This window comes from Coenobita brevimanus, chromosome 81 (assembly GCF_032717465.1).
Source record: "Coenobita brevimanus isolate Jiangsu-jjx chromosome 81, ASM3271746v2, whole genome shotgun sequence".
Lineage (NCBI taxonomy): Eukaryota > Metazoa > Arthropoda > Malacostraca > Decapoda > Coenobitidae > Coenobita > Coenobita brevimanus.
The window spans coordinates 17,349,450-17,375,515 of record NC_137034.1 but is presented as its reverse complement, the minus strand read 5'-3'; positions in this window follow the sequence as shown (position 1 = coordinate 17,375,515).

The window sequence follows — 26,066 nt, the reverse complement described above, 5'->3', positions numbered from 1 at the left end:
TTGATTCACTTGCGAAAGTGACAGTGTCCCGTCTCTTGGAGACCATGATGAGTTCGGTGTCTGTGTTGATGTTGATGATGACCAAAGTGTTGTTATTTTTGTAGGGGAAGGGATGTATTTGGTATACTATGAACAGGTCTTCAGTGATGAATGGTACATGAACTACTACTGATGTTGGTGTTAGTGTTGCTTCTAAATATGGGTAATAATGCATGAATTCCCTACTGCGGAACAACAGCTTCAATTTATGTTCATGTATGCCTTGACTAACTATCTGACGTAGCTCACGAACTGGGAGTAAGTCAATTGTGATCTTGCCATCACAAGCATTCGAAATTCCTTGCATAAGCACCCTGAAACGATCTCTAGTGTTCTCTAATTGTAGTAGAATCGTGTCAATATGTTCTGTGACGATGGAGAAGTGTTGGAAAAGTGTACTGTTTCCCTCCATTTCATTTATTTTATTTACACTCTCGAGAGCAATGTTTTCTGCTTTTTTTCAGATTTTTCACAATTGTCTTCATTGCTGAGTTCTGTCCTGTGATGAATTTATCTTGGTATGTTAGTACCTGAGCTATCTTATTAAATTTGTTGTTTATTTCTTTAAGGTCATCCTCTGTAGCCAATCCAAAGATGTTTCCAAGAACTGCGCCACCCAGGTCGAACAAACCGTGCTTTTGGCGAGTACGTGTGATGTTGTTCCTGTCGCTCAGTACCTCCGTTCCATAAGATGGGAGATCTTGGATCATGATGAGCATAGTTGACTTTGCCTGTTCTAGTTTCCATTTCGCTAACTTTACCATTTCATTCACTTCCTTGGTGTTATGTGCTTGTGAAACATAATTTCCTATCATGAAATCCAGAGTTCGCATCGGCGTCGCAAGTCTGTCTAGATAAGTAGGTAATTCATACAAGTAATCTAGACTTATTTCAGTACTCATGACGTCCTTAACGATTGTAGTCGTGGCCGTTGGAGCTATGAGGCATCCTTGTCGTACTATGTGTTGGGGGTCTAAGTGCGCATATCCTCTTGCTATGTAGAGGAGAATCCATAGCATAACTCCCTTCATCGTAACCTACCGGAAAAAAAAAAATCTATTAATTTCCTAATATGGTCATGCTGTGGTCGATGATAGTGATGATGTGCGTTACGGTTGATTGTTATTTCATTTGTAGAAGGAGTTTAAATCGATATTTAATTCTCGTAAATGATGTACTGTAGATTTGATTGGAACAGTTGCACCTATGTTCGATTGTTTGGTATATGACCTTAATTTCTTTTTTTAATCATTGTTGTTTTCTTGCTTGGTTTCCTGAGGTACGTTCGCCTGTTCGGTTGTATCCGAGGCTGAATAATTATGGGATAATTCCCTTGAAACTCGTTTTAAATGGTCAATATGAACTTGTTTCTCCTCGCCACTTGAAAGTGACTTAATTAAAACTTTGTTTGCTTTTATGTTAATTACTCTTTATGGGCCCTCAAATTTTGGGGATAATTTATTGTCTCTCGTATGAATGATACCGTAAACAATGTCTCCTAAGCTGATAGGTGAATCTCTTGCCTTCTAGTTAAATGCCTCCGTCATTTCTTCCTTGGACATCGTTAATTGTTTTTCGACTCTTTTGTGTATGTCCTGGAATTCACTTAAACGGAGTATAGAGTAATCATTGTCATTGTATATAGGCATGCTGTCACCTTCTAGGAGCTCATATGGTAATTTTTTATCTGTGCCATATATAATGAAATGTGGTGTGTCACCTATGGATTTATTTATAGATCCATTAATTGAGGCTTCTACTCTGGGAATCCAATCATCCCAGCTTGCATAATTTTCACTGAGAATGTGTCGTAGCACATCTAATACTTTTTTATTTTGTCTCTCTACCAACCCATTCGATGCTGGGTGATAGGCTAAAACGTTAACCTTTTTTATGTATTGTTTACATATTTCTTGTAAGATCTCAGAATTAAATTCTCCTCCATTATCGCTTATTAGTACCTTTGGGGTAGTAAAACGACATATTACATTATCTGTTATTGCCTTTACTACTGTCTCTGCTGTCTTATATTTAAGTGGAGCTAAAATGACATAACGGGAAAAATGATCCGTTGCTACGAATAAGTATAGGTTATTATTGTATGATAATGGCATCTTGAGTAAATCAACAGCGACAACGTCCCATGGTTGATGTGGTACAGGGTAATTACCCATCGGTGCAGGTGTGATTGGGTATCCTTTGTGTTTCGCACATGATTCGCATTTGTCTATATGATTGTTTATATCTTTTCGTAATGAAGGCCAGTAATATAACAGCTGGGCTTGGTTGAATGTCTTATCCTTTCCAGGATGTCCTGCATGTGGGCTGTCGTGTATCAATCGTAATACTTGGGGTATCATGTCATTAGGTACTACCAACTGGTTAGTATTTCTTTGGCGTTTTGGTTGTTTAGAGTTAATCTTGTATAATGTATTATTGACCATTGTGAATTGTTCAAGTGGGTCATGCAGTTTGGGTAATTGTATGTCATCTCCACTTTCTAACTTGTATATAACTTTAGACCATATTGGGTCAAGTATTTGTGCCTTTGCGATATCCTCGTGGTTTGGGATATTTCCTTTGAAATCTAACGCCGCGACCTGAATTGTGTTCGGGTTCCTAGATAATGCGTCAGCTACTATGTTCATTTTACCTTGTATATAATGAATTTGTACATTGTGGTTTTCAACTGTACATTTCCATCTTGCTCTCCTCCCAGAAAGGAGTTTTTCTTTAAACATAGCCACCAGTGGTTTATGGTCGGTGAATAAGTGGATTTCGTAACCATATACCAAATCTCGAAACTTTTGTAATGCAAAAACCACTGCAAGTGCCTCTAAGTCTGTAGTGCAATAATTTTTCTCTGCACCTCTTGTTTGTCTGCTGGCAAATGCAATTGGTTGATTCTTTCCTCTTTTATCTTCCTTCATCAGTACAGCCCCTAATCCTTTAACTGATGCATCTGTACAAATAAGAAATGATTTTGTGTAATCTGGATATGCTAAACAAGGTGCATTTGTTAGTTTATTTTGTAGATTGTTAAATGCCCTTTTTTGTTCTTCTTCCCATTGGAATACAGCATCTTTTTTGAGTAGTTGGAATAGAGGAAAGGCTATATGAGAGAACTGTGGTATGAATGACCTATAGTACCCAGCCAGACCTAAAAATTGTCTAACTTCATCAGTCGTAGTGGGTTCAGGAAAATCTCTCACTGCCTGTATTTTGTCATCAGTGGTGTGAATACCATCAGAACTTAATTTGTGGCCTAAGAAATTTATTTCCTTAAAGCAAAATTTGCATTTAGAAAGTTTAATTTTTAAACCAGCATACTAAGCTTTTGTAAGAGTAAGACTAATTTCCTGAGATGATCCTTAATATTCTTCGTTGCGATTATAATATCGTCAAGATAAACAAATATTCCTTGTCCAAAATTCCGGACAATACGTAAATCATAAGACGCTGGAATGTGCCTGGGGCTGTCCTCAGTCCCATTGGCATTCTTGTATATTGATAATGGCCTCTGTTTGTTGAAAAGGCAGTGTATTTACGTGACTCCTTCGATACCGGAATCGGATAATAGCCGTTTAGGAGATCGATGGTCGAGAATATATTATTCTCAGGACCAATATTCTGTAGAACATCGCTTAGCAATGGCATGGGAAATCTGTCTGGGATTGTGTGATTATTTAGTTTACGGTAATCTACTACCGCACGCATTTCTCCATTTCGTTTGGGCACGAAGAATAAGGGGGCATTCCACGGGGAGACTGAAGGCTCAATAATTCCAAGTTTTAACATTTCATCGACATACTGATTTGCAAGTATACGTTGGGAGTGTGGTATGCGGTAAGCTGGTACGAAAATTGGTGGTGTTTCTGGGTGCACATTAATCATGTGATTAATCAAGTTAGTACACCCTAATTGTTCTCCGGGCAATGCTACGGTGTCCCTGTGTGTTTCCAGCAGGGTTAACAAATCATTTTCTTCGTCAAATTCACCTGAGTGAATTAAATTCTCTTTCATTCTTTCTCTATCCGTAGATTTTATCTCACTTGTCACTCCAGCTATAACTACTTCCTTCACAGGGGCGGGACATTTTTCAATATTAACTATGCAAGTTCCCTTTTTCAACTGAACTTCCCCATTCATGTGATTAATTATGAATATCTGAGTTTGCCCTTCGTTGTTCGTATGACATAATGCGTTTTCTACTGATAATCCCTTTACTATAAATAATTCTTCTAAGACAAGAACAGTACTATTCCGTAATTTGCTCTTTATGGTAACCTTCATGTATGAATTAGGTGGTATAACCAAATCATTAGTGAGATGTGCTGGAAAAATTGATAAATCAGTACTGTTATCTGGGTCACTAATTCTGGAGGATGGGGTTGGTGGTGGGAATGGATCTATACACTCATCTGTTTGTGTATGTTTGTTTAAGCCTTTAATATTACCAATTCTTTTTGGCTCTCTTCTACCAATCGGTGAGGGCTCTGAAGTTATTTCCTCTATGAATTCATTGTCAAAGTCTATTCCATTCATTTGTGGGAGTATGGTTATGTTCTCAGCTCTCATGGATCTTAAGCCCAGTAACATATGAGCTTTAATTGCTAAGTTTTCAACGATATAAAAAATGCAGAGAATGGTCTTGTAGTCTCTGTGAAACTGATATTTAATCTTATCATACCCTTCACTGTAATCTCTTGTCCATCTACTGTGTGTAAATCTAAATCAGCTTCATCCAGAAAAGTTACTTTATTTTTATTTTTAAGAATTCTATTTAGTTCTTCATGTGTTATTAAGTTCACTGGAGAGCCTGTATCTAAAAATAAGGAAACGTTTTGATCCTCACATACAGCTGGTATCAAGATACACTCATTTCCCAATATGCCTCCTATGTGAAGTTTAGCCTTGTTTTTCTTTACGTTTGTTCGTTTTTTGTCATGACTTGGTCTTCCCCCGATTTGAACATACACAATTTTTTCTACTGTTTTGCAATCACTGGTCCAGTGCCCTTGGTATCTATGATGCCTACAGTAAGGACCAAATCCTTGTGTCTTTTGTTTGTCCTCTTTTGCCTTGATAAAGCATTCTTACTTTGTGAGTCCTGGTTTTGCACAATAATGACATAGAATGGACCTATCCCTTGATTGTGACCTACGATGTGATTTCTCATAAGAAGTGTTGTTTATGGCGCGAGACCTGCTCGGGCTGCGCGAAAACTTATGAAACTGCCTGTAGCCTGGCGTCAGTGATTGAGGCCTTGTCATGTATGGTTGTTTGGTTTGCCTGCTTTCGGGTCGCGATCGATTTTGTTCTCTGTTTGGGGTCGGTATAGATGTTTTCACAGCTGATACTGCCTCAGGTACCTTCATTCTACTAGAATATGCATGTGTGTCGACCATACCTGCTTTACTGCACTGCATCTCTACCTCGTTCATTAAGTCTAGCAAGCACATTCCTGGGGTGTACGCGATCGTCTTGGCGATCTTAAGGGTCCTATCAGGTAATTTACACAAGGCAGCTACATAACCAATGATGTCCACGACGAGGTCTGGGGACATCTTTCCATCATCTGTTATCCAATTAGAATTTTCCAAAGTAACTAACAATGTTCTTTTGATTGTAGAGACATCAGCAGTTATTTCACTGAGCACATGATTTGTAGTGTGCTCCCTAACAAGATCTACAATTTTATGCAATTCTGGAATTATACCTGGCAAGAAGTTCATACCTCCAGAAAATTTCTTAAAAAATACAGTTTTAAATTCTTCATATGTCCTAGCCCTATGGAGCTTGTCGGAGAGAAGCAAATTGCTCACTGGACATCTTTCCTGGCTTATGCAAGATGAAAAAATAGCAATTTTCTCTTGTTCATCTAGTATGTGGCGCTTAATGAACATTTGTTCGCACTGACTGACTAATGAAATGACATCAATGCGATCTTTGTCTGTGCCAGAGAATTTTGGGGCAGTTTTATCCTCGTGATACACAAACACTTGAGGTGTGGTTGTTAGATCAGCGGTATTTGTTTCTTGATTCATTTTCACTGTTTGCTCTGTTAATTCAACTTGGACGTGTTTATCGTTGTGTGAGGGAATGGTGGAATATGTACAACCGGACCGGTGAACCCTGTTAAGTATATTGGCATACGTGGGCAAGTCAGCAACAAAGTCTGCACTTGCTACGTCAGAGGGGATTTCCCACTCATCATCTGAAACTGCTGTATTTGTTTCTTGATCTTTAGTGTGTGATGAGGTTTGTACAAGGGGTGGGTTGCCTTGGGGCTCTCTTAATTGTGAGTCTGTTGTTGTGGCAAATTGTGTGTCATCTGGTATTAACGTGGGTGGTGGCGACAATATTCCTGTCATTAAGATATGGTGTTATGAAATACGCCTCTTGTTTATTTATGTCCCAACAAAATAGATGAGCAAATAAGGTGAAATAAATGATAGATAGTGAGTGTATAAGTGTATATATGGAAATAAGTAAAAAAAAGTTGAATATGGCTAATTTTAGCACTGGGAAGAAATGAGTAACTATAATTTTACCCACTTGATACAGATCGTAGAGGTGTGTCGATACAAAAGTCGATCTCGGAAGAAAAATGCAGGTTTGATTGAAGATCTCTTGATAATTCTAGTGCTGTGTTGATGGACGATATTACTCAGGAAATTCCATGGCCTGGTGCTTGTGGTGGTGAACAGCTGTCCCAGGCAAACCTCAGCATAGAATTTCCAACTCAACTGTGAAAATAAATGAGTATGAGTAGGAGCTATGTGAATAATGAGTAATGAGTAGTGGGTGAGAGGTGCCTGGTGTCAGTCACACGTTGCTTGGCATGGCAGACTCGCGTTGTGATGTCATCTCAGCACATGGTGACGTCGGCTTCCCACACTGGTAGCTGTGGTGAGTAAATGAGTAGCGATGAGTAACTTGAGTGAAGATGAGTGAGTAAGATGAGTTGTGAATATGGACTTCGTATTTGCTTCGTCGTCTTGACCTCTTGACTCCTGCGTCAGCATTGGGGGTTGGGTGGATGTAGCAGAGAGAGGAGGGTGATGTCTGGTGGTTATGAGGTATGAGTCGTGTCTCACTCTTCGTTTGTTTGTTTTGTTTTTCTTTGTCGATGTTTTCTCGGTCCTTTTCTCTTGTGATTTACTCGTTGTAGGATGAAGACTGCCGATACTTGTAGGTGGTGTACAAGATTATACAGGCGACTCGTAGAGTTGTTACTTGTAGTTGATTGTAGATGGTTGTAGTTCGCCGGTTCGTCGTAGAAGTTGCAGGATTGTTTGTATCAATATATTGTTAAACTACTTGCAAGGCATCCTGTGACCTCTTCACCTCTACATCAGCGTGATGATCGGGGAGACGGAGGGGGCTGGTTGGAGAGAACTGTCAGGAGCTGGTTGTAAGTTGTTGGTTGTGAAAGGTATTCTTGTTTTCAATCTTGATATTTTGTAGGAATTCACTGTTGATTCATAGACGAGGTTCGTTCTTTTCGCTGCTACCAAATGTCATAAAAGACACTGTAGTTACTTGTAGAGAAGTTATATATATATTAGACTTGTGGACGAGCGGTTGTTATACTTGAGTAGCTTTGTAAGTAGATAATCTTCTTTCCCATTTGTCATTCAATGACAAGGAGAGGTAAAGAATAGTATGGAACTATTTTTATTTGTCTTGGAAATATTAACAAGTCTCTCACACAGAGCGAAGTATAAAGTAGAGTCCCGGGAGCTATCTCCCTGTCTCGCTCTCTCTGTCTCTCTCTCAGGTTGCTAAGCCCTTCTCCTTACGACCTGTCTTCTATGGCTAGCTTCCTTCTGAGCTCTCTTTCCTAAATTCTGGTGAAACAGAAGTCATATCATGTGTGTTCCCTGAGATTGGAAAGTTCTAGAAGCTTGTGTGTGAGTATGTGTGTATGTGTGTGTATGGTCAACAAGGCTTTGTTTACCTGGTGAACTGCTGACAACTAACTGACTGGCTACTTCGTAATCTGTCGTCAGCTTTTCCCCAGTGTAACTTCCAAGATCATTTCCCATTCCCAGGCTCGCATAGAGCTGTCTATCTATCTATTTATCTATCTATCTATTATGATTTGTAATTATAATATGGACTCATAACACATGAAGGTACTTTTTGTAAGGTAATGGTGGGTGGTTCTTTGAATGATCCATTTCAAGTTAGGTCAGGAGTGATTCAAGGAGGAGTTCTTTCGCCATTGCTGTTTATTTTGGTTATGGATTATGTTATGAGAAAGGTTGTAAGGAGAACAGGTGCAGGAAATAACTGGAAAGAAAATAAGAAGCTGATGGATTTGGACTATGCTGATGATATTGTACTGATTTGCGGAAGTATTTACGAGATGCAGAAGGTGCTTGATTGTCTGGTGGAGGAAGGAGAAATAGAGGGATTGGTAATAAATTGTGGAAAGACTGAAATTATTAATATGAACGTGGAGAACCAAATCGATTGTGTAATTGGGAAAAATGTGGTGAAGAATGCTGAAAACTTTAAATATCTGGGAACGATTGTATCATCTAATGGATCATTAAACAATGAAATTGAGGACAGGATTAGACAGGGTTGGCGAGCTGTTGGAATGTTGAAATCTGTTTGGAATAATAATACGCTTTCGGTACATGCTAAAGTGAAAATTTACAAGTCTATGGTTAGACCAATTTTAATTTATGGGCATGAGTCATGGTACAGTACAATTGCAACAAATCAGAAAGTATTAGGATTTGAGAATAAAATACTGAGAAGGATTCTTGGGGTAAAGTGGCAAGACAGAGTTACAAATGCAAGAGTAAAGGCTATTACGAGAGTGGAACCAGTTAATGAATAAGTGAGACTGTCTTGCTGGAAGTGGCTGGGTCACATATAGAGAAAAGAAGGTAGTTTAATACAGGATGTGCCAGAGTGGACTGCTAGAAGAAGAAGAAGAGGTAGAGGTAGGCCTAGGGAAACCTGGTTGAGGACAATGAAAAAAGAGGCAGGAGAGGAGTGTTGGTGGGACCTGAGGGAGATGGCAAGAGACAAACATTGGTGGAAAGAGTTCATCGAGGCCCTCTGCATCCCGTGGGGTGCCACAGGAAATGATTGATTGATTTACTGATATATAAATATATAAATGAGATATGAGAGTATAATTAAAGTAAGCCTATATTATGTGTAACCATTATTATGTTATTTTATATAAAATAAACGTACAGTATTTACAATACTTACACAGTTTGTTTCACTTGTACAGAACAGTTCTTAAACACTGATTCCAGATTAGCAATCCTTGTTTGCATTCTGTGCATGGCCAAAATTAATACTGTAAATATGATGGAGAAAATTACAAAGATGACTGGAGCTGGGGTGTATGCATAATGTGGGTTAAACATAATCCTACTGTATTCTTCCCAAGGTTGTATTGTCTGATTTATCAATTGCATGGGTTCATACTTGGGTGCAGTCAATGTGTGCACTTACATTTAAGTTCATCCTAGGCAATGGCTGGAAGTATTTGTGTGTGTAGTTGAGAATATCATAATGGTTTTTAGTGGGCAAGGTGGATAGTGTAGGTGTCAGAACTGCACAGTAATCTGGTGAGATGTATAAACCAGATGCTGATGTATGGGCTGCAGGTGTGTTTGGGCAAGTCACAAAAACAGATGTATTTTGAGTGAAATAGAAGAACTGTGAATATCCTATGCTTTGATGATGGATGAGATTATCTGGAGCAAATGTGAAGTTGCAATGATGAGGGATGTCATGATTTTTTATGATGGCCATTACACAAGGGAGTGTCTCAGCTGGCTGAAACGTGAAGATGTACACAGGACAAAGGGGAAATGCATGTAATGATCTGCGACGTTTGTGTTCAATTGTTGTTTCACTAGTGAAAGTGATGGCGTCCTGTTTTTTGGAGACCAAGATGACTTCTGTTTTCATGTTGGTGACTAATGAGTCATCTTTCTTAGAAGGAAAAGGGTATATTTGATAGACTGTGAAAAAATCATCCGTTACGAATGGTACATGAACTACTATTGATGTTGTTGTGAGTGTTGCTTCCAAATATGGATAATATAACATCAGATTTCTTTCCTCAAACAAAGGTTTCAAACCATGCTTATGTATGTCTTGTTTAATTATTTGCCGGAGGCTGTGCATGGGTAATAAAATAATGATGATCCTTCCGTTACCAGCATTAGCAATTCCTTTCATGAAGGCCTGATACTGAGCTTTGGTATTGTCTAAGAGTAGTATTATTACATCAATATGTTCTATGACCACAGGGAGGTGTTGCAATAGTGTATTGTTACCTTCTAGCGCATTAACTTTCTCCACAATTCCTAGAGTTGATGCTTCTGTCTTCCCTAGGTTCTTTACAATCGTCAGCATTAAGGTGTTCTGAGTATCAGCAAACTTATATTGGTATGAGAGAATTTGTGCTATTTTGCTAAATTTGTTATTTGTTTCCTCTAGATCATTTTCTGTAGCTAGACCAAAATGTTGCCTAAAATTGCTCCACCTAGGTCTAACAAACCGCGTTTGTTACGTGTATTTGTGATGTTTCCTGTTTCAAGTGTGTTACTCCCAGCTGATAGGATATCCTGGATCATGGTGATCATTACGTGCTTAGCTTGTTCAAGCTTTCAGTCAGTTAATTTAATTAATTCAGCTACTTCCTGTGTAGGGTGATCATGTGAAGAAGGGAGTTTTAATACCGCTTCCAGAGTTCTAAGTGGTCCCGATACTTTCTGTACCATTATTGGTATGTCTTGCAGTACGTCCAAACTAACTTTGGTACTTATTATGTCCTGAACTATTGCTGTTGAGGCTGTTGGGGCTATCAGGCACCCGTGTTGGATTACATGTTGAGGATGTATATAAGGTGATCCTCTTGATATCAACAGGAACATGATCCATGGAATTATTCGCCTCACCTTTACCTACCGAAAGAACAACTGTATTAGAGATCTAATCCACTACTGTTACCAAGTTATGCTACGGGTGAAGATAGTGATGAATAATACAGATATCTTGGCTTGTTTAATCCTCTTACCCATAAAAGGAGTTTAAATCGATTCTTAAGTCATGTAAATGGCTTGTTATGGTGAGAGCTGTTTGGTATGCGGCCGCGATTTATTCCGATATGTGTTGATTGCTTCAGGCTTATTTTCACCGTGTGTACTAGGGTTTTCGGTCGTTTCTGGTGTTTTATAGATGCAAGCTAAATTTCTTGAGACCTTTTTTAAGTGATCAATATATGTTTCTTTTTCTTCGTCACTCGATAGTGACTTAATCACTACCTTATTGTCTCTTCTCTTGATTACCCTGTATGGGCCTTCAAATTTAGGTGACAGTTTGTTATTTCTAGTGGGAATGAGGCTGTAGGCAATATCATCTATGGTGATATTTGATTCTTTTGCCTCCTTATTAAATGATTCTGTTATATCCTCCTTGGACATCGCTAATTGTTTCTTTACTTTTGTGTGTATTTCTTGAAATTTACGTAAGCGAAGTTTAGGATAATCGTCATAATAATATATGGGAATTTGCTCGCCTTCTAACGTCTCGTAAAGGAGACGTTTGTCTGACCCGTAAATAATGGAATGAGGTTTATCTCCTATTGATTTATTAATTGCACAGTTAAGTGATGCTTCAACTCTGGGGATCCAGTCATCCCAGTTTGTGTAATTTTCATTGAGAATGTGCCGTAGTACATCTAATATTTATTTTATTCTGCCTTTCCACCAATCCATTGGAAGCTGGATGGTAGGCCAAGATATTAACTTTCTTTATAGTGTATTGTTTACACATTTCTTGTAAAATTTCAAGAGTTAAATTCACCACCGTTGTCGCTTATTAGCACCTTCAGTGTGGTGAACCTACAGATCACACTATCAATGAATACCCGTGCGACTGTTTCTGCTGTTTTATCCTTAATTGGAACCAAGATCACAAATCGTGAGAAGTGATCAGTTGCAACAAAAAGATACTGATTGTGATTAGTATTTAACGGTAATTTAAGTAAATAAACCGCGACAGTGTCCCACGGTTGTCTAGGTACAGGATATTGTCCTATAGGTGAAGGTGATAATGTGTAACCTTTATGTTTCGCACATGACTCGCATCTGTCTATGAGATTATGTATGTCTTTGCGCAACGTTGGCCAATAATATGACATCCGGGCCTGCCTGACTGTCCTGTCCTTGCCAGGATGCCCTGCATGTGAACTATCGTGTGTTACCCTTAAAATGTGAGGTATCATTGTGCTAGGAATAACTAACTGCCTATTATTTTTTCTGATTTATTTGTCCTGGATTTACCCTATATAAGGCATTGTTTACCACTGTGAATTGTTTAAGTGGTACCTGTAACTTGGGTAATGGTATATCATCACCTGACTCGAGATGATATATTACTTTAGACCATACTGGGTCCTGTCTTTGTGCCTGTGAAATTTCTTGATTTGTGGAGATTGTTTCATCATTGTTGGAGAGTGATTCCCGTGGACTTCTTGTAGCAACATTGGCTAACGGGTTTGGTAATAAGGCATCGGCAGCTAAATTTACTTTACCTTTTATGTAATGAATATTTACATTGCAATCTGGATTTTACATTTCCATCGTGCTCTCCTCCCAGAGAGGAGTTTTTTCTTGGAACATGCCCACGAGAGGCTTGTGGTCTGTGTATAGGTGAATTTCGTATCCGTACACGAGGTAACGAGATTTCTGTAGCGCAAATACTGCTGCTAGGGTTTCAAAGTCTGTTGTACAGTAGTTTTTCTCTGTTCCATTTATTTGTCTTCTGGCAAAAGCAATGGGTTGATATTTGCCTCGTTTATCCTCTTGCCTCAATACAGCACCTAAACCTTTAAGGGAGGCATTTGTGCAAATTATGAATGGTTCTGTGAAATTAGGATAGGCAAGGCGTGGTGCGCATGTAAGTTTATCTTTAATTCATGGAATGCAAATTTTTGTTCCTTTTCCTACTGGAATACAGCATCCTTTTTTAGTAGAATGAATATCGGTTGTGCTATATGAGAGAATTGGCTAATAAAGGAGCGGTAATAACCAGCTAGCCCCCAAACTGTCTTACTTCATCTACAGTATATTTTCTGGTTCTGGGAAATTCCTTACCGCCTGTATTTTGTTTTCAGACATGTGAATACCTTGGACATCTAATCTATGGCCTAAGAATTTTATTTCATTAAAGTAAAATTTGCATTTAGACAACTTAATATTTAAGCCAGCATCAGCAAGCTTCTGTAGGAGCTGGTCTAGTTTCTGTAGATGTTCGTCTGTACTTAGAGTAGTTATGATAATGTCATCTAGATACACAAATATTGCTTTTCTCAGCATTACAGACGATACGTAATTCATCAGTCGCTGGAAAGTGTCTAGTGCTGTCTTCAACCCCATAGGCATTCGTTTATATTGGTAGTGTCCTGTATTCGTGGAAAAAGCAGCGTATTTGCGTGATTCTTGCTCAAGGCTAATTTGGTAATAGCCGTTGAGCAAATCGATTGTGGAAAATACATTATTTTCTGGTCCAATATTTTGTAAGACGTCACTTAACAATGGCATAGGAAACCGGTCAGGGATTGTGTGCTGATTTAATTTACGGTAATCTACTACCGCACGCATTTCTCCGTTTCGTTTGGGCACGAAAAATAATGGGGCATTCCACGGGGAGACAGATGGTTCAGTAATATCTAGTTTTAACATTTCCTAAACATACTGATTTGCCAGAGTGCGTTGTGAATGCGCCACCCTATAAGCTGGTATATATACCGGTTGTGTGTCCGAATGTACATTAATCTTGTGTGTAATCAGGTTAGTACACCCTAATTGTTCTCCAGGTAATGCTACCGTTTGTCTGTGTTTCTCTAACAGATCTAGGATGTCGTTTTCTACGTTGAACTGACCTAAGTAAATCAAATTCTCCTCTATGCACTCTGCCTGACGAGTTTACTCTGCTCGACGCCCCTGCTACTGTCACTTCGCGTATCGGAGCTGGGCAAATTTCTAACCTACAAATACAGGTTCCTTTCCTAATCTTCACATCTCCAATCATATTGTTAACTAAAATGACATTCGTCTCACCTTTGTCATTCATTCAGCACAGGACGCTCTTTATCAAAAGGCCATTTATTCTAACCGTCTCTTCTAATGCAATGACATTACAATTTCTCAATTTACTCTTAATCGTAACTTTCATGAATGATTTTGGTGGTAAATTTATATCATAATTAATGCTGGCTGGGTAAGTGGGTGAGTCACGTTTGCACTGTGAGTGAGTGAGTGAGGGGTGGGGGTTGGGTTGTGGCAGCTGGTCTAAGCGCCCATTTTCTTTGAGAAGTTGTACGTAGGACTCCCCCATTTTGATTTTGTGTGTAATCGTTCTTGTGACGCTAGTTTTCCTATAACTGCTGGATGTATTATGAGATGAAATTTCCTCAGTGAATTCGCTGTCATAATGAATTCCGTTGAAATGTGGCATCAGTATTATATTTTGTGTTCTCATTGTGTTTAGTCCAAGCAGCAAATCTCTAATTGAAAATTTTTTCCACTACGTAAAAGGTGGTAGTGAATGGTTTTATGGTCCCTGTGAAGTTCACGTTTAACTCAGTCATACCAATAACTGGTATTTCTTACCATCCACTGTGTATAAATTTAAGTCTGAGTTTTCCAAAAACGTCACTTTTCTTCTATTTCTAAAAATTCTTTCTAACTCATCTTGCGCTGTTAAATTCACTGGTGAGCCAGAATCCAAAAATAATGAAATCTCTTCCTCCTCACATAAAGCAGAGACCAAAATGCATTAATTTCCAAAGAGACTTCCTATGTTGACTTTATTTTTTGGGGTGTATTATGTGTCGTCGTCTTTTGTGCTGGTACGATCTTCCCCCGACCTGTAGATGGATAACATTTTTTCTGTCGTTCTACAATCTGAGGTCCAATGTCCGGTGGACCTATGACATCTGCAAAATGCCTCGAAACCTCTTGCCTTTTGCCTATCTTCTTTCGTTTTAATGTAACACTCCGATTATGTGTGACCAGGCTTTGCGTAATAGTAACAGAGAGTGTTACTTGAGTTCGACCTATGAGATGATCTTCCATTTGCTTGTCTTTGTGCCGATCGATGTCTACTGGGACTTCGGCCAGGCTTTTGTACCACCCTGTTACCTGGTGTGCGGGAACGAGTCCTTGAGGAACCTGACTGTGTGCTTGTTTCTGAAGTGGTCGAGATTGTCCCTGGTCCTTGCCAGGACTTGACTTATTTATCCCTGCTACGATTTCTGGCACTTTGATCCCTGTCCTGTTTGCCTGTGATGTGTCAGTCACACCAGCCTTACTGCAGTTTCATTCCACCTCATAAATGAAATCAAGTAAACTCATCCTTGGATTATATGGGATGGTTTTTGAAATTTTTAATATCCTGTCAGGAAATTGGCATAGGCCTGCTATGTAGCCAATGATGTCAACGACATGAACTGGTGATATATTACCATCCTCTGTTACCCAGTCTGAGTTTTCTAGGCTAGATAAAAGGGTCTTCTTAATGGTGGAAATATCTGCTGTAATCTCCCCTAGATCTGAGCCTGAGTGTGTTTGCCTAAGTAGGTCTACAATTTTGTGTAATTCTGGGATTATACCACCAAGAAAATTCTTGCCTCCAGAGAATTCTGCTGGGCATCGTTCTTGGTTTATTCTAGCTGAAAAATAACAGTTACTGTATTTTTCCTTTCTCCTCTGTAATGTGTCTCCTAATGAAATACTGTTCACATTGTTCAGTAAGTGTCTTTATGTCAATCTTATCTTTTTCTGTACCAGAGAATTTTGGTAGTTTATTGTCTTCAAGAGAAATATATACTGGCAATGGAATATTACTGGGATTTTGTGGAGGAGGTAATGCACTAGTACTTGCTTCATCTACAGTAGCCATCTCTACCGTGTTTTTCTTTCAATCGTCATTTACAGGCAATTTATATGTTTTCCCTGACCTTAATACTCTATGGTCAAAGTTATAGTAAACTAGAAGTAAAATTTTATAAAGTTCACTATCTACATCTGATATTCCTGACTATGTGTCATCGTCATTTACTTCAGCGTAAATTGCATCTGTTTGCTGTTCTTTATCTAGTGTGTTTTGTTTCCTGAGGCTGGTTTTCCGCTCGTTCTTGTGTTTCTGGTGGTGTTTCGGAATTTATATTTTGTTGATCGTTTTCTGGTGTTTGTGTCAGGGTATTTGTCACTGTTAATGTTGATCCTTTGGGCACTAATTGTGGATCTTTATTTTGCATAATGAAATTATACAATGAATCATATTTTACCTTTCTCTTGATTGCTTATAAAATTAAAATTATAAAACACATATGTAAGTGCAAATCGTGTAATTGTCTCTCACTGTGTAGTTTGAAATATTTATGATGATATATATATATATATATAGCTAGCCTGGTTCGTTAACTAAGTGATAGTATTTTTGGGATAGTTATGTAATTGGTAGTGTTAACTAATACAACCTTGGTTTGAATAAATCAACTCACTAGAATAGCAGTGGAGATACAGTCGTGGTGTTTGTTGAATGTTGATTATCTGGGGTCAAGACACTTGCTCTCTTCTTCCTGGTGGTGGTCAGATGTTACACACGTCAATTAGGGTTTGGTTGAGGTAGGTCAGGTCCTGATATGACAAAGTCAGCACTCGGTGTCGTTGCTAGTGTAGGCAGACAGGCTGGCAGGCAGGCAGATGCAGGATGGCAGGCTGGTGTTGTCAGGCACTCGGAGTGATTGACGGGTTATGATGACTTAAGCAAAGGATGACAATGCTGAGCTGCTTGCCTCACTGTAGTGGTGGTGATGGTGAAGAAAATGGTGGGGGTTGTTGGGGATGGAGAAGGTGGAGGTCGTGGTGGAGGGTGGTGTTGGTTCAAGGAGGGAGAAAATGTGCTGAAGTTGGGTCAACACACAGATGCACTTTCTTCTTTCCTTGTTTACTTCTTCGTCTTGTAGTGTTTGATTTTCCTTACTTGTTGAGATTAACTTGCACGCTTGTAGAGCTGTTGATAGACGTAGTTTATCGTTGATACTGTTTCTCGTAATCGTGGAGTTGTGATATAGGAGCGATTAGGGACGAAGTTAAGCTGCGTTGATGTTACGCCTGCTCTCTCTCTCTCTCTCTCTCTCTCTCTCTCTCTCTCTCTCTCTCTCTCTCTCTCTCTCTCTCTCTCTCTCTCTCTCTGTGCTTTGTTTGTTTGTTTTTTGTTTGATTGCGTGAAGTGACCAATTTGTGCTTAGTCGTAGACTGCTGTGATTGAGACGTTAATCGGCTTCGTTTACAGCTCGCCACCACTCTCAGTGAACGTAGTGAGGTAGATATCGTAGTATAAACTCGTAAGGCATAAGTGAACCGCTGCTACCAATGCAAGTGAGGGTAGTAGGTTCGATCCCACCGCTGCCACAAATGTAAGTAGACGTTGCCGAGGGGTGTAATTATACAGACAAGGTTATCTGGCCACCAATCTCGATAGCGTAGTTTTAGGTACTTGTAGTGAGATTGGGCACTTGATTATGGATCATTAAGCTCAGCCAAAATTAAGTAGTGAGACGAAGTGAGTTACAACACTCTCGGGTTACAAAGTTTATTACACAAAGTTATAAAAAAAGATGAACTCCAGTTTAGTAGAACGTGATACTAACGTTGGACCTTCTCACTAGACTTCTCTCCTTTTTCTCTCTCTAACCCCCTTCTGCTCTGAAGGGAATCTCTCCAACATGATATAGAGCGTGGGAAGGATGTGTATGGTAAATTTCCTATCACGTGGACTAACTGGCTAGGGCTGGTTACTCCACGTGTTTTGGATACGTCATGAAATTCTTGTACGTCTGGACTACGAGGAAGTATGAGATACATCGTATGGCTTAAGAATTCTTGATGGTCTGGGACAACAAGGGATGTGGATATACATTGTGTGAATTGACACTCCTGGTTCTTCTAGGCAAGGGGATGTGTTCTTTAACTCTTCCTGGAGGACTCAGACACAACTACCTGTTCTACATATTGTTACCTATAGCTATATACATTAATTACATAGTATTGTGTTATATTATGCTTACATTCTTACATGTTGCACTTCAGGTTATACTGACATGTGATAACAGTTAATGTTTTTGCTGCTGCTGCTGCTGCTGCTATAGTTGTGGTTGTTGTCGCTGAGCCCCTTGCCTTATCTAGACGCGAGTCCTGTGGACTACAGGTTGCCAGTTTCCGGCAGTCATCATACTCCCTTCCTGAGGACAGGGAGGGAAGTGAGCGACATTTGTATAAATGGGCAGCAAGAACATCTCGACTGTATCAGTGCCACCGCATGAAGGTGTCCTTCTCCATCACCATTAGAAGTAGCTGATAGATGTATAGTTCCTCAGGCAGCTGTCAATGCACATTCACATACGGCCGGACAAATAGGTTATTATTACGGAACAGATATTATGATACAACTTCTACAGAGACAATGTACTGCTCCTTATCCACTTCTTCCAAATACCTGGCCTCATTTCCCACTTAGTGCACTCTTCTCCCCGTTCTCATACCTCTACCTCCAACACCTTTCGGATATGAATGTGAGTTGAAACATAAAAATTCAGTCATTTCTTACCGAATTAATCAAATGCTTTCCTGACAATGTACAATGGTCACTTATGATCCGATATTGAAGCTGAACAAAATTGTTTATTCCTTCCACATTGAAGTGAAATGCATAATAATGATACAGTACTATTATACTCGGTTTGATTTCATCTGACGGAACCGGACCACTCCACAGCTTGATTACTAAGTTGTGGTTGCATGAAATTTGTTGAGCCTTTGTTGTGATGTAGGAATGAGTCTCCTTAGTCAAATCCTGCCCTCAGTTCTAACTACAACTGACCATCAATCGAGCTGGAAGGGGTTATGGATCTTTGTCAGGTTAGAGTAAACGCATTACAGCAGACTAAACAAACAAGGTGCTATGTGTTGCACTACTGCTGGGCCTCAGGGATGGACGGTCTAACCCCGTGTTTCTTAAAGTGTGGTCCGCGGACCCCCAGAGGTCCAAGGGGTCCGCAGGCTAATTTGAGTGTAAGATAAAACAAGTAATAAATTGTAAATTGAATAATGTTATGACAGTTATGTAAAGTAAAATTTGAACAGTTATGTTCAAGTTAAGCCATTAATAAATAATTCAGTAACAATTTTAGTGTATTATAGCCTACAAACACCTTCAAACTCTAGAGATATGGTAGAAGGAAAATCTACTCACACTTAAGGGTCCTCCACATGATTAGTTTTAATAAAAGGGGTCTGCTGCACGAAAAAGTTTAAGAACCACTGGTGTAGCCCCCCCCCCCCAATAATTAAACACATCAAGGATATGTCATTTAGGTACTAATACAAAATAGTGAGTTTTCCTCTGTATTACAGGACATATGATACTATACAAAACATGAGAACAATATTGCATCCGTATCAGTCAGGGTGAGGTCTGCTGCCCGATTGGACCTCTTCATGAAGGAGGGCAATTGCCAGAATGAACCTCTTCTGTTTTGTAAGGTCGTTCGAGGTGACTTTAGGGTAATTCAAGTCCAATTAGGTCTATTTCAGATGCATTTAGGCACCTTCAGGTCATTTAGGTGTGTTCAGGTCCTTTGCACTCATTAAGGTCAATTCAGGCCTGTTTGGGCCATTCGGGTTCAGTTATATCCATACAGGGCCTTGGCATCCAGTTAAGCCCAGTCAAATCACTTCCTGTCCAGTCATATTTATTCATGCCAGTTTAGGTTCATTCTAGTCACCTAGTTCATTTCAGCCATGTTCTACAGCAAGCAGATTAATTCAGGACTATCTCAGTTCACCCAGGTCCATCACATTAACGTAGCTTAGCCTCATCAGTCTGATTACTTGTCTTGTTTCATTCATGTTAAATCCAAGCAATTTTAAGCAGCTTAGAGGATTTTTTTTTTGGAGGGGGGGTTGGAAAGTGGGGATGGGGGACGGGGGAGGAAGAGTTAAATATAACTTAAGTTCCCCCTTGCATTACAAAAGGTCTCTCCTAACATTAATAAAGTCATAAACCAAAGGAATATATCACCAGATTCAAGAGGGTAAATTAGGTCGCTTCCAGTTATTCCTAAGCAGGCGTGTGCCAATAATCAGTGCTATCAGTGCAGTTTTATATTAGATACCGTATTACAGCCCAGGTTCTCCAGATCCTTTCAGGTCCATAGAGGCCCATCAGATCGATTCTGGTAAATAAAGATTGCTTCAGATCATCGCTCTCGGAAAAATGGTTTTTGAACTACGTCATTCCAGGTTTTTCAGGACTGTTTGGGGTGAGTGGAGACAAACAGTAGGATGGAGTGAGCTGGTGGTGTGTCATGCTACGCTGATGAAAATATTCTCTGTCAGTATGGACGTTGTAAGTACCCAAGTAATTGACGCAGCCATTTTTATAATAAATGGATAGGATGGACAGAAAGGAGTCAGCAAGATAGCCTGGGATGGCAGTGGCTGATAGGGTATGCCAGGGGAAGTACTGCATATACTGTAAAGATACGTGTTAAAGGTAGGCCGGAAAGGTACATTTTAGAGAAATATGCGATGGGTGGGGAGAGCAGAAATGATTGGGTGAGATAGGTTTAGATGGAGCTGAATAGTGGAACGGAACGAAACAAATACACCCTTTGAAGACGAGAGTTCTATGATAGGCGGCGTTGGCGGGAGGTCTAAGTTATAGATGCTTCTGACAAGTTCGATGCGAGGGAAGAGAAAAGGGATGGGTAGGTGGAGAGGAATGAGCAGGAGGATGTGGGATGGTGGTGGGCGTTGTAGACTAGCCAGTGGAAACGAAGAACAGGAAAATAAGCACGCGTTGTTCTCGTATATTTGACGTATCACAACGCAGGTAAACATATACTAAGGGAATCTAGTGAGGATGGCATCCATTAAGCGCTGGAGTGGTGACTGACACTCCGTATGATGGGCAGTTACCATAAATTTCTCAGTTTTATCAAACTTTGTTCTATATGTAGTTTAGACAGTCAAAAAGGAACTTGCTTGTATTAGTCAGCCGTTGAACGATCTTTATTCTCATTTTATACTTCTGTAAATGTTTCTCATTTTTTGAGCTGCGAGGCTCAAAGAACTTGGAAGGTATTCACATCTTGATGATGAATTCCCTGTCATAACCCTGATTCTGGGGAAAGGAAGAACAAGGAAAAGAAAGTGCAGAATATTTCCATGTCTGAAGTCCTTCCTGACAAAAAAAAAAAAAAAAAAAGTTACGACAGGATATCAATCGTTAATATATTTGGTAGTCCCTTCCCTTATTTTGGTTAGGACTGTGTTGCTCTGGTGGTCTGCTGATTCTACTAGGCATATCACTGTGTGGCTTAGGACTCTGTTGTCATTCTTGAAGGGTTATAGTTTTCCGATCATCGATTGCACTACATATAGAATAAATAATATGATCCTGCTAGCTATGTCTCTTTGTGTGAATAGACAATGAACTTGCTTGTCGATGTTCAAGGAAGGTGGTCTAGGCTGCTCTTGCTGTGTTGATTGAGGTGATAACTGACTAAATATATGCTGCTCGAGTTGTCCGAGATGTAAGGTGTGGTAGCTTTGAAAGTGAAGTTAGGTGTGGCCAGCGTTGTGCTGGTGCTGAAAATGAGATGAGGCAAACCAGACGGTCCACGTCCCTAAAATATCAGAGCTGTCCGCAGAACAATCATACATGTCACATCAGCGTGTCGGGCCGTAGTAATCTTCGCTTGGTACAATATGTGGTGCAGTACGTATGTGGAAGCCAGATCAACTGTGTAATTTTTATATTTATCGTAGACCTCAACTTCAATTACTCTTTTTTCTTGGGCCATTTGTCCTACTTTCTTAGTAAATGTCATCTCAATTAATGCTGGCTTGTTGGGATATATCCGACAAAATACCATTATTTACATTCAGATTTTCTTCTAAGAGCAAAACTGACATAAGTAATTGACGCTCGTTCTACATGACAGCTTGGCAGGGTATGAAGAAGAGGGTAGCACACAAGTAGGCGGCTGAGTAAACTCAAGCTAAGCAGTGCTTCCACTCGCTCCGCCACACCTGTCTCTTACCTTTGTTTACTTCAATTTTTTCTTTTAAAATTCCGTGTGTTTCCAACTAATGTGTGGTCGTTCATCAGTGCTGGTTGCCTTTTGAAAATCAGTCTGCACTGAACGCATCTATTTACTCTTTAATAAACACACCACAAAAATGCCAAGTTTTACTCGAATTTGCACGCGAATTTTCTTTATCTATCTGTCTATCTATGTATCGATGGATCTGTCTAACTTTTTATCCCCACCTTTATATCTCTGTATATCAATACCTATGTCTTTATCAATGAGCCTGTCTGTCCCTGTCTCTGTCTGTCTGTCTGTCTGTCTGTCTCTCTCTCTCTCTACTATATATATATATATATATATATATATATATATATATATATATATATATATATATATATATATATATATATATATATATATTCCATCCATCCATCATCCAATCCTACATTACCCCATGAGGGGCGTAGGAGCTCAGGGCTAGGCAGTTGGTCCCGACATTTAAGATGAGAGTGACCAGCCTCACTCATCCCTGAGTGGCATTACATGAGCAATCAACCCCAACCACCCCCTGGAGATAAACCTTCACCGGTTCAATCCGATTGGAGCGCAATTTTTACCCACTAAACCACCAGGCGCCATAATTTGGTTATATGGTTACCACCCAGCGTAGTAAATGGTTTCCTGGTGTACACGAAACCATTTGGCTTGTCAATCAGTGTAGAGTCACCCACAGGCTGAAGGAAGAGGAAAGAATGAAGGAAAGAAAGACAGAAGAGGGAGTGTAAAGTCACCCGTAGGCAGAAGGACAAGGAAAGAATGAAGGAAAGAAAGACAGAAGAGAATGGAAGGAAAGAAGGATGGAGAAGAAAGGGCAGACACCCGAGAGCAGCACTACATCGAGTGAGTGGATGGTGAAATATATATATATATATATATATATATATATATATATATATATATATATATATATATATATATATATATATATATATATATATACATATATATATATATATATATATATATATATATATATATATATATATATATATATATATATATATATATATATTGTTACATAGCCTATGATTTCATCATCCTTTGTGTAATTTTAACGCACAGTTGCTGCATGTTTGATCACGAGCGTGTTCTGCCTCAGTCCCCCCTTCTACCGTTATAGTAGAGTAAGTCGTTCTCTCTGTTGTCCAGAGCGGGATTGTGAACTCTATGTCCCCATGGCTTTCATTTGCGCGTCCTCTTACAAGTTGTATCAGGCTCTGCCGGCCCCTATATAATGAGCTCAGTCTCTGCATCATTGCCACTTAGATCTGCTCCTCATTTTGTTCACATCTCTGTCCTCCCCTGTACAGATATTATTATTGTGAGTGCTCAAGAAGTCTCCAACCATCTAGCAGCTGTGTGTAATTTGAGTATAACTGTTGTTGCATTTTTTCTTGTACTGTATAGCATAAGTTTAATTTGTAGGCTTAGTGAAGTTTTTGTAATTCATGTATGGATCTTTATGTCAGTCATTTTTGATAATAGTTTGTATCTGTAATTATTTATCTGGCATTCACTGAGTATTATCTGGTATCTCATTTCATCAGGGCTGACTTAGATAAATTTACTCTTGCTAATTTCGTGTTAATAGAGGCTATTGCAGTTAACCATATATTTAACCTGTTTATTTGCCATTACATTATCCTTATGAGTCCTGAATGTTTTGTTGTTAATTTAAGCATTAAACTTTAACTTGTAATTTTACCTAACTCTTTTGCTTTGAACCTGGAACTTTACGGGACAGTAGTGACTCTTCGTATTCTCACTTAAAGTGTACATTATCTTTCTCTGTTCCGTAACATAAATTTGGCGACCTCATATCAGGATATTCAGGATATTATCATAAGGATATTGTTTGATATTTTGTGACTGTGATATATTCATGATGGCTACTATTTCTACACTTGATGAAGCCAAAGATTTTTTGTCAAATGTGCAAACAGTGTGTGATATAGAAAACAGAACAAAGAATGAACTTAAGCTTGTTGCTCAACAATTGGGAATTGCAGTTCACTCTCATCATTCTAAAGATCAAATTGTTGGCATGATTAATAAAAGCTTGTTTAATGTAACTCCTCCAAATGAGCAAACGCAGATTGAATTAGCTAAGTTACAGCTAGCCCCGCAGGAGGCTCGTGTGAAGGAAGCTGAATTTCAAGCACGTGCTAAGGAGGCTGATGTTAAGGAGGCTGAGTTTCACGCACAAGTTGAACTTGCTAGGATTCAGGCAGACCATGAGTATCGCATGAAACAAGGTGGAACTGGATCATCTTGCTCTGATGATTTTGATGTGGCTAAAAATGTTAAACTTGTCCCTCCTTTTAATGAATCTGATTTAACAAAGTATTTTCAGTTGTTTGAGAGGGTAGCTACAGGTTTTAATTGGCCTAAGGAGTATTGGCCAGTACTCCTTCAAACTGTTCTCACCGGTAAAGCTCAAGTAACTTATGCATCTTTGCCTCAGGATCAATGTGATAATTATGATGTAGTTAAGAGCTTGATTCTTAAGGCCTATGAGCTTGTTCCTGAAGCCTATAGAGTAAAATTTAGGACAACTTACAAGCAAGATAAGCAATCCCATGTTGAGTATGCAAAAATCAAAGAAGATCTGTTAGAGCAGTGGTTAAATTCTAAGAATGTGGATTCTGATTTTGGTAAATTTAAGCAGATGATTTTGCTGGAGGACTTCAAAAGGTGTATTTATAAAGATGTAAGCCTATATCTTGATGAGAAAATAATAGATAATTTGTCTGATGCTGCAGTTTTAGCTGATGAGTATGTTCTCACTCACAAGAGATATTCTAGAGAAAAAGGGAAAGCTGAGAGTAAGTACGTTGCCTCTACTCAGAGTACAGGTAACAGGAAAGAGAATAAGGATGATGTTTCTCAGGAAGTAAATACCAGCTTCACCTCTAGATTTCAGAAAAGTAAATGTACTTATTGTAGTAAGCTTGGTCATACTACGGAGAGATGTTTCAGGAGACAGCGTGATGTGAACAAAAAGGAGTCTTTAAATATTCAGTCAATTGGTCTAGTGTCCACTCTTGAGAGTTCCCAGAATTCTTTAACTGAGTTAACTAAACCTGCTTTGAGGGGTAACTTAAATTCTCATGATGGAGCTCCTCTTTTGAGCAGTAACGTGGGTGACACTCTCAAGAGTTCATGTGCTAATTTCCTGTCTGATGGTTTTGTCAGTCCTCTGGACAGTAATGACAGGAAATCAGTTCAAATATATCGTGATACAGGTGCTTGCCAATCCCTTATGCTGACCAGTGTTCTAGGCTCTAATTTTAATTCCTCTGATGAAACTGTAATCTTACAAGGTGTAGGGAATAATTACTTCTCTGTCCCTCTGTGCAGAGTGAATTTAGAGTCTGGTTTTGTTAATGGTTCCGTTATGGTTGGGTTGGTTGAGACACTCCCAATGTCAGGTGTAACTTTCTTACTTGGAAATGATATTGGTGGAAGTCAAGTGTGTCCAGCTCCTCAGTTGTCTAGTGAGCCAGTGGCTGCGTCCCAGGATTGTGATGTCCCTGATGTGTTCCCTGCATGTGCTGTCACTAGGTCTAAGTCTAAAGTTACTGGTGATTTAGAGGATAATGATGATGATGATGATGTTATCCTAGCTGACACTTTTCTTGCTAATTTGGACCACTCACCAGATGAGGCAGTACCCCGTAGTGTTGATAATTTGTCTCGTCAAGAGTTGGTTATGTTGCAGGTTGCTGACCCTGAGTTGAAAGGTCTAGCTAACTCTGCTTGCAGTGAGGAAGGAATCAGCCGGTGCTTCTACTTGTTATTATGTAAAGTC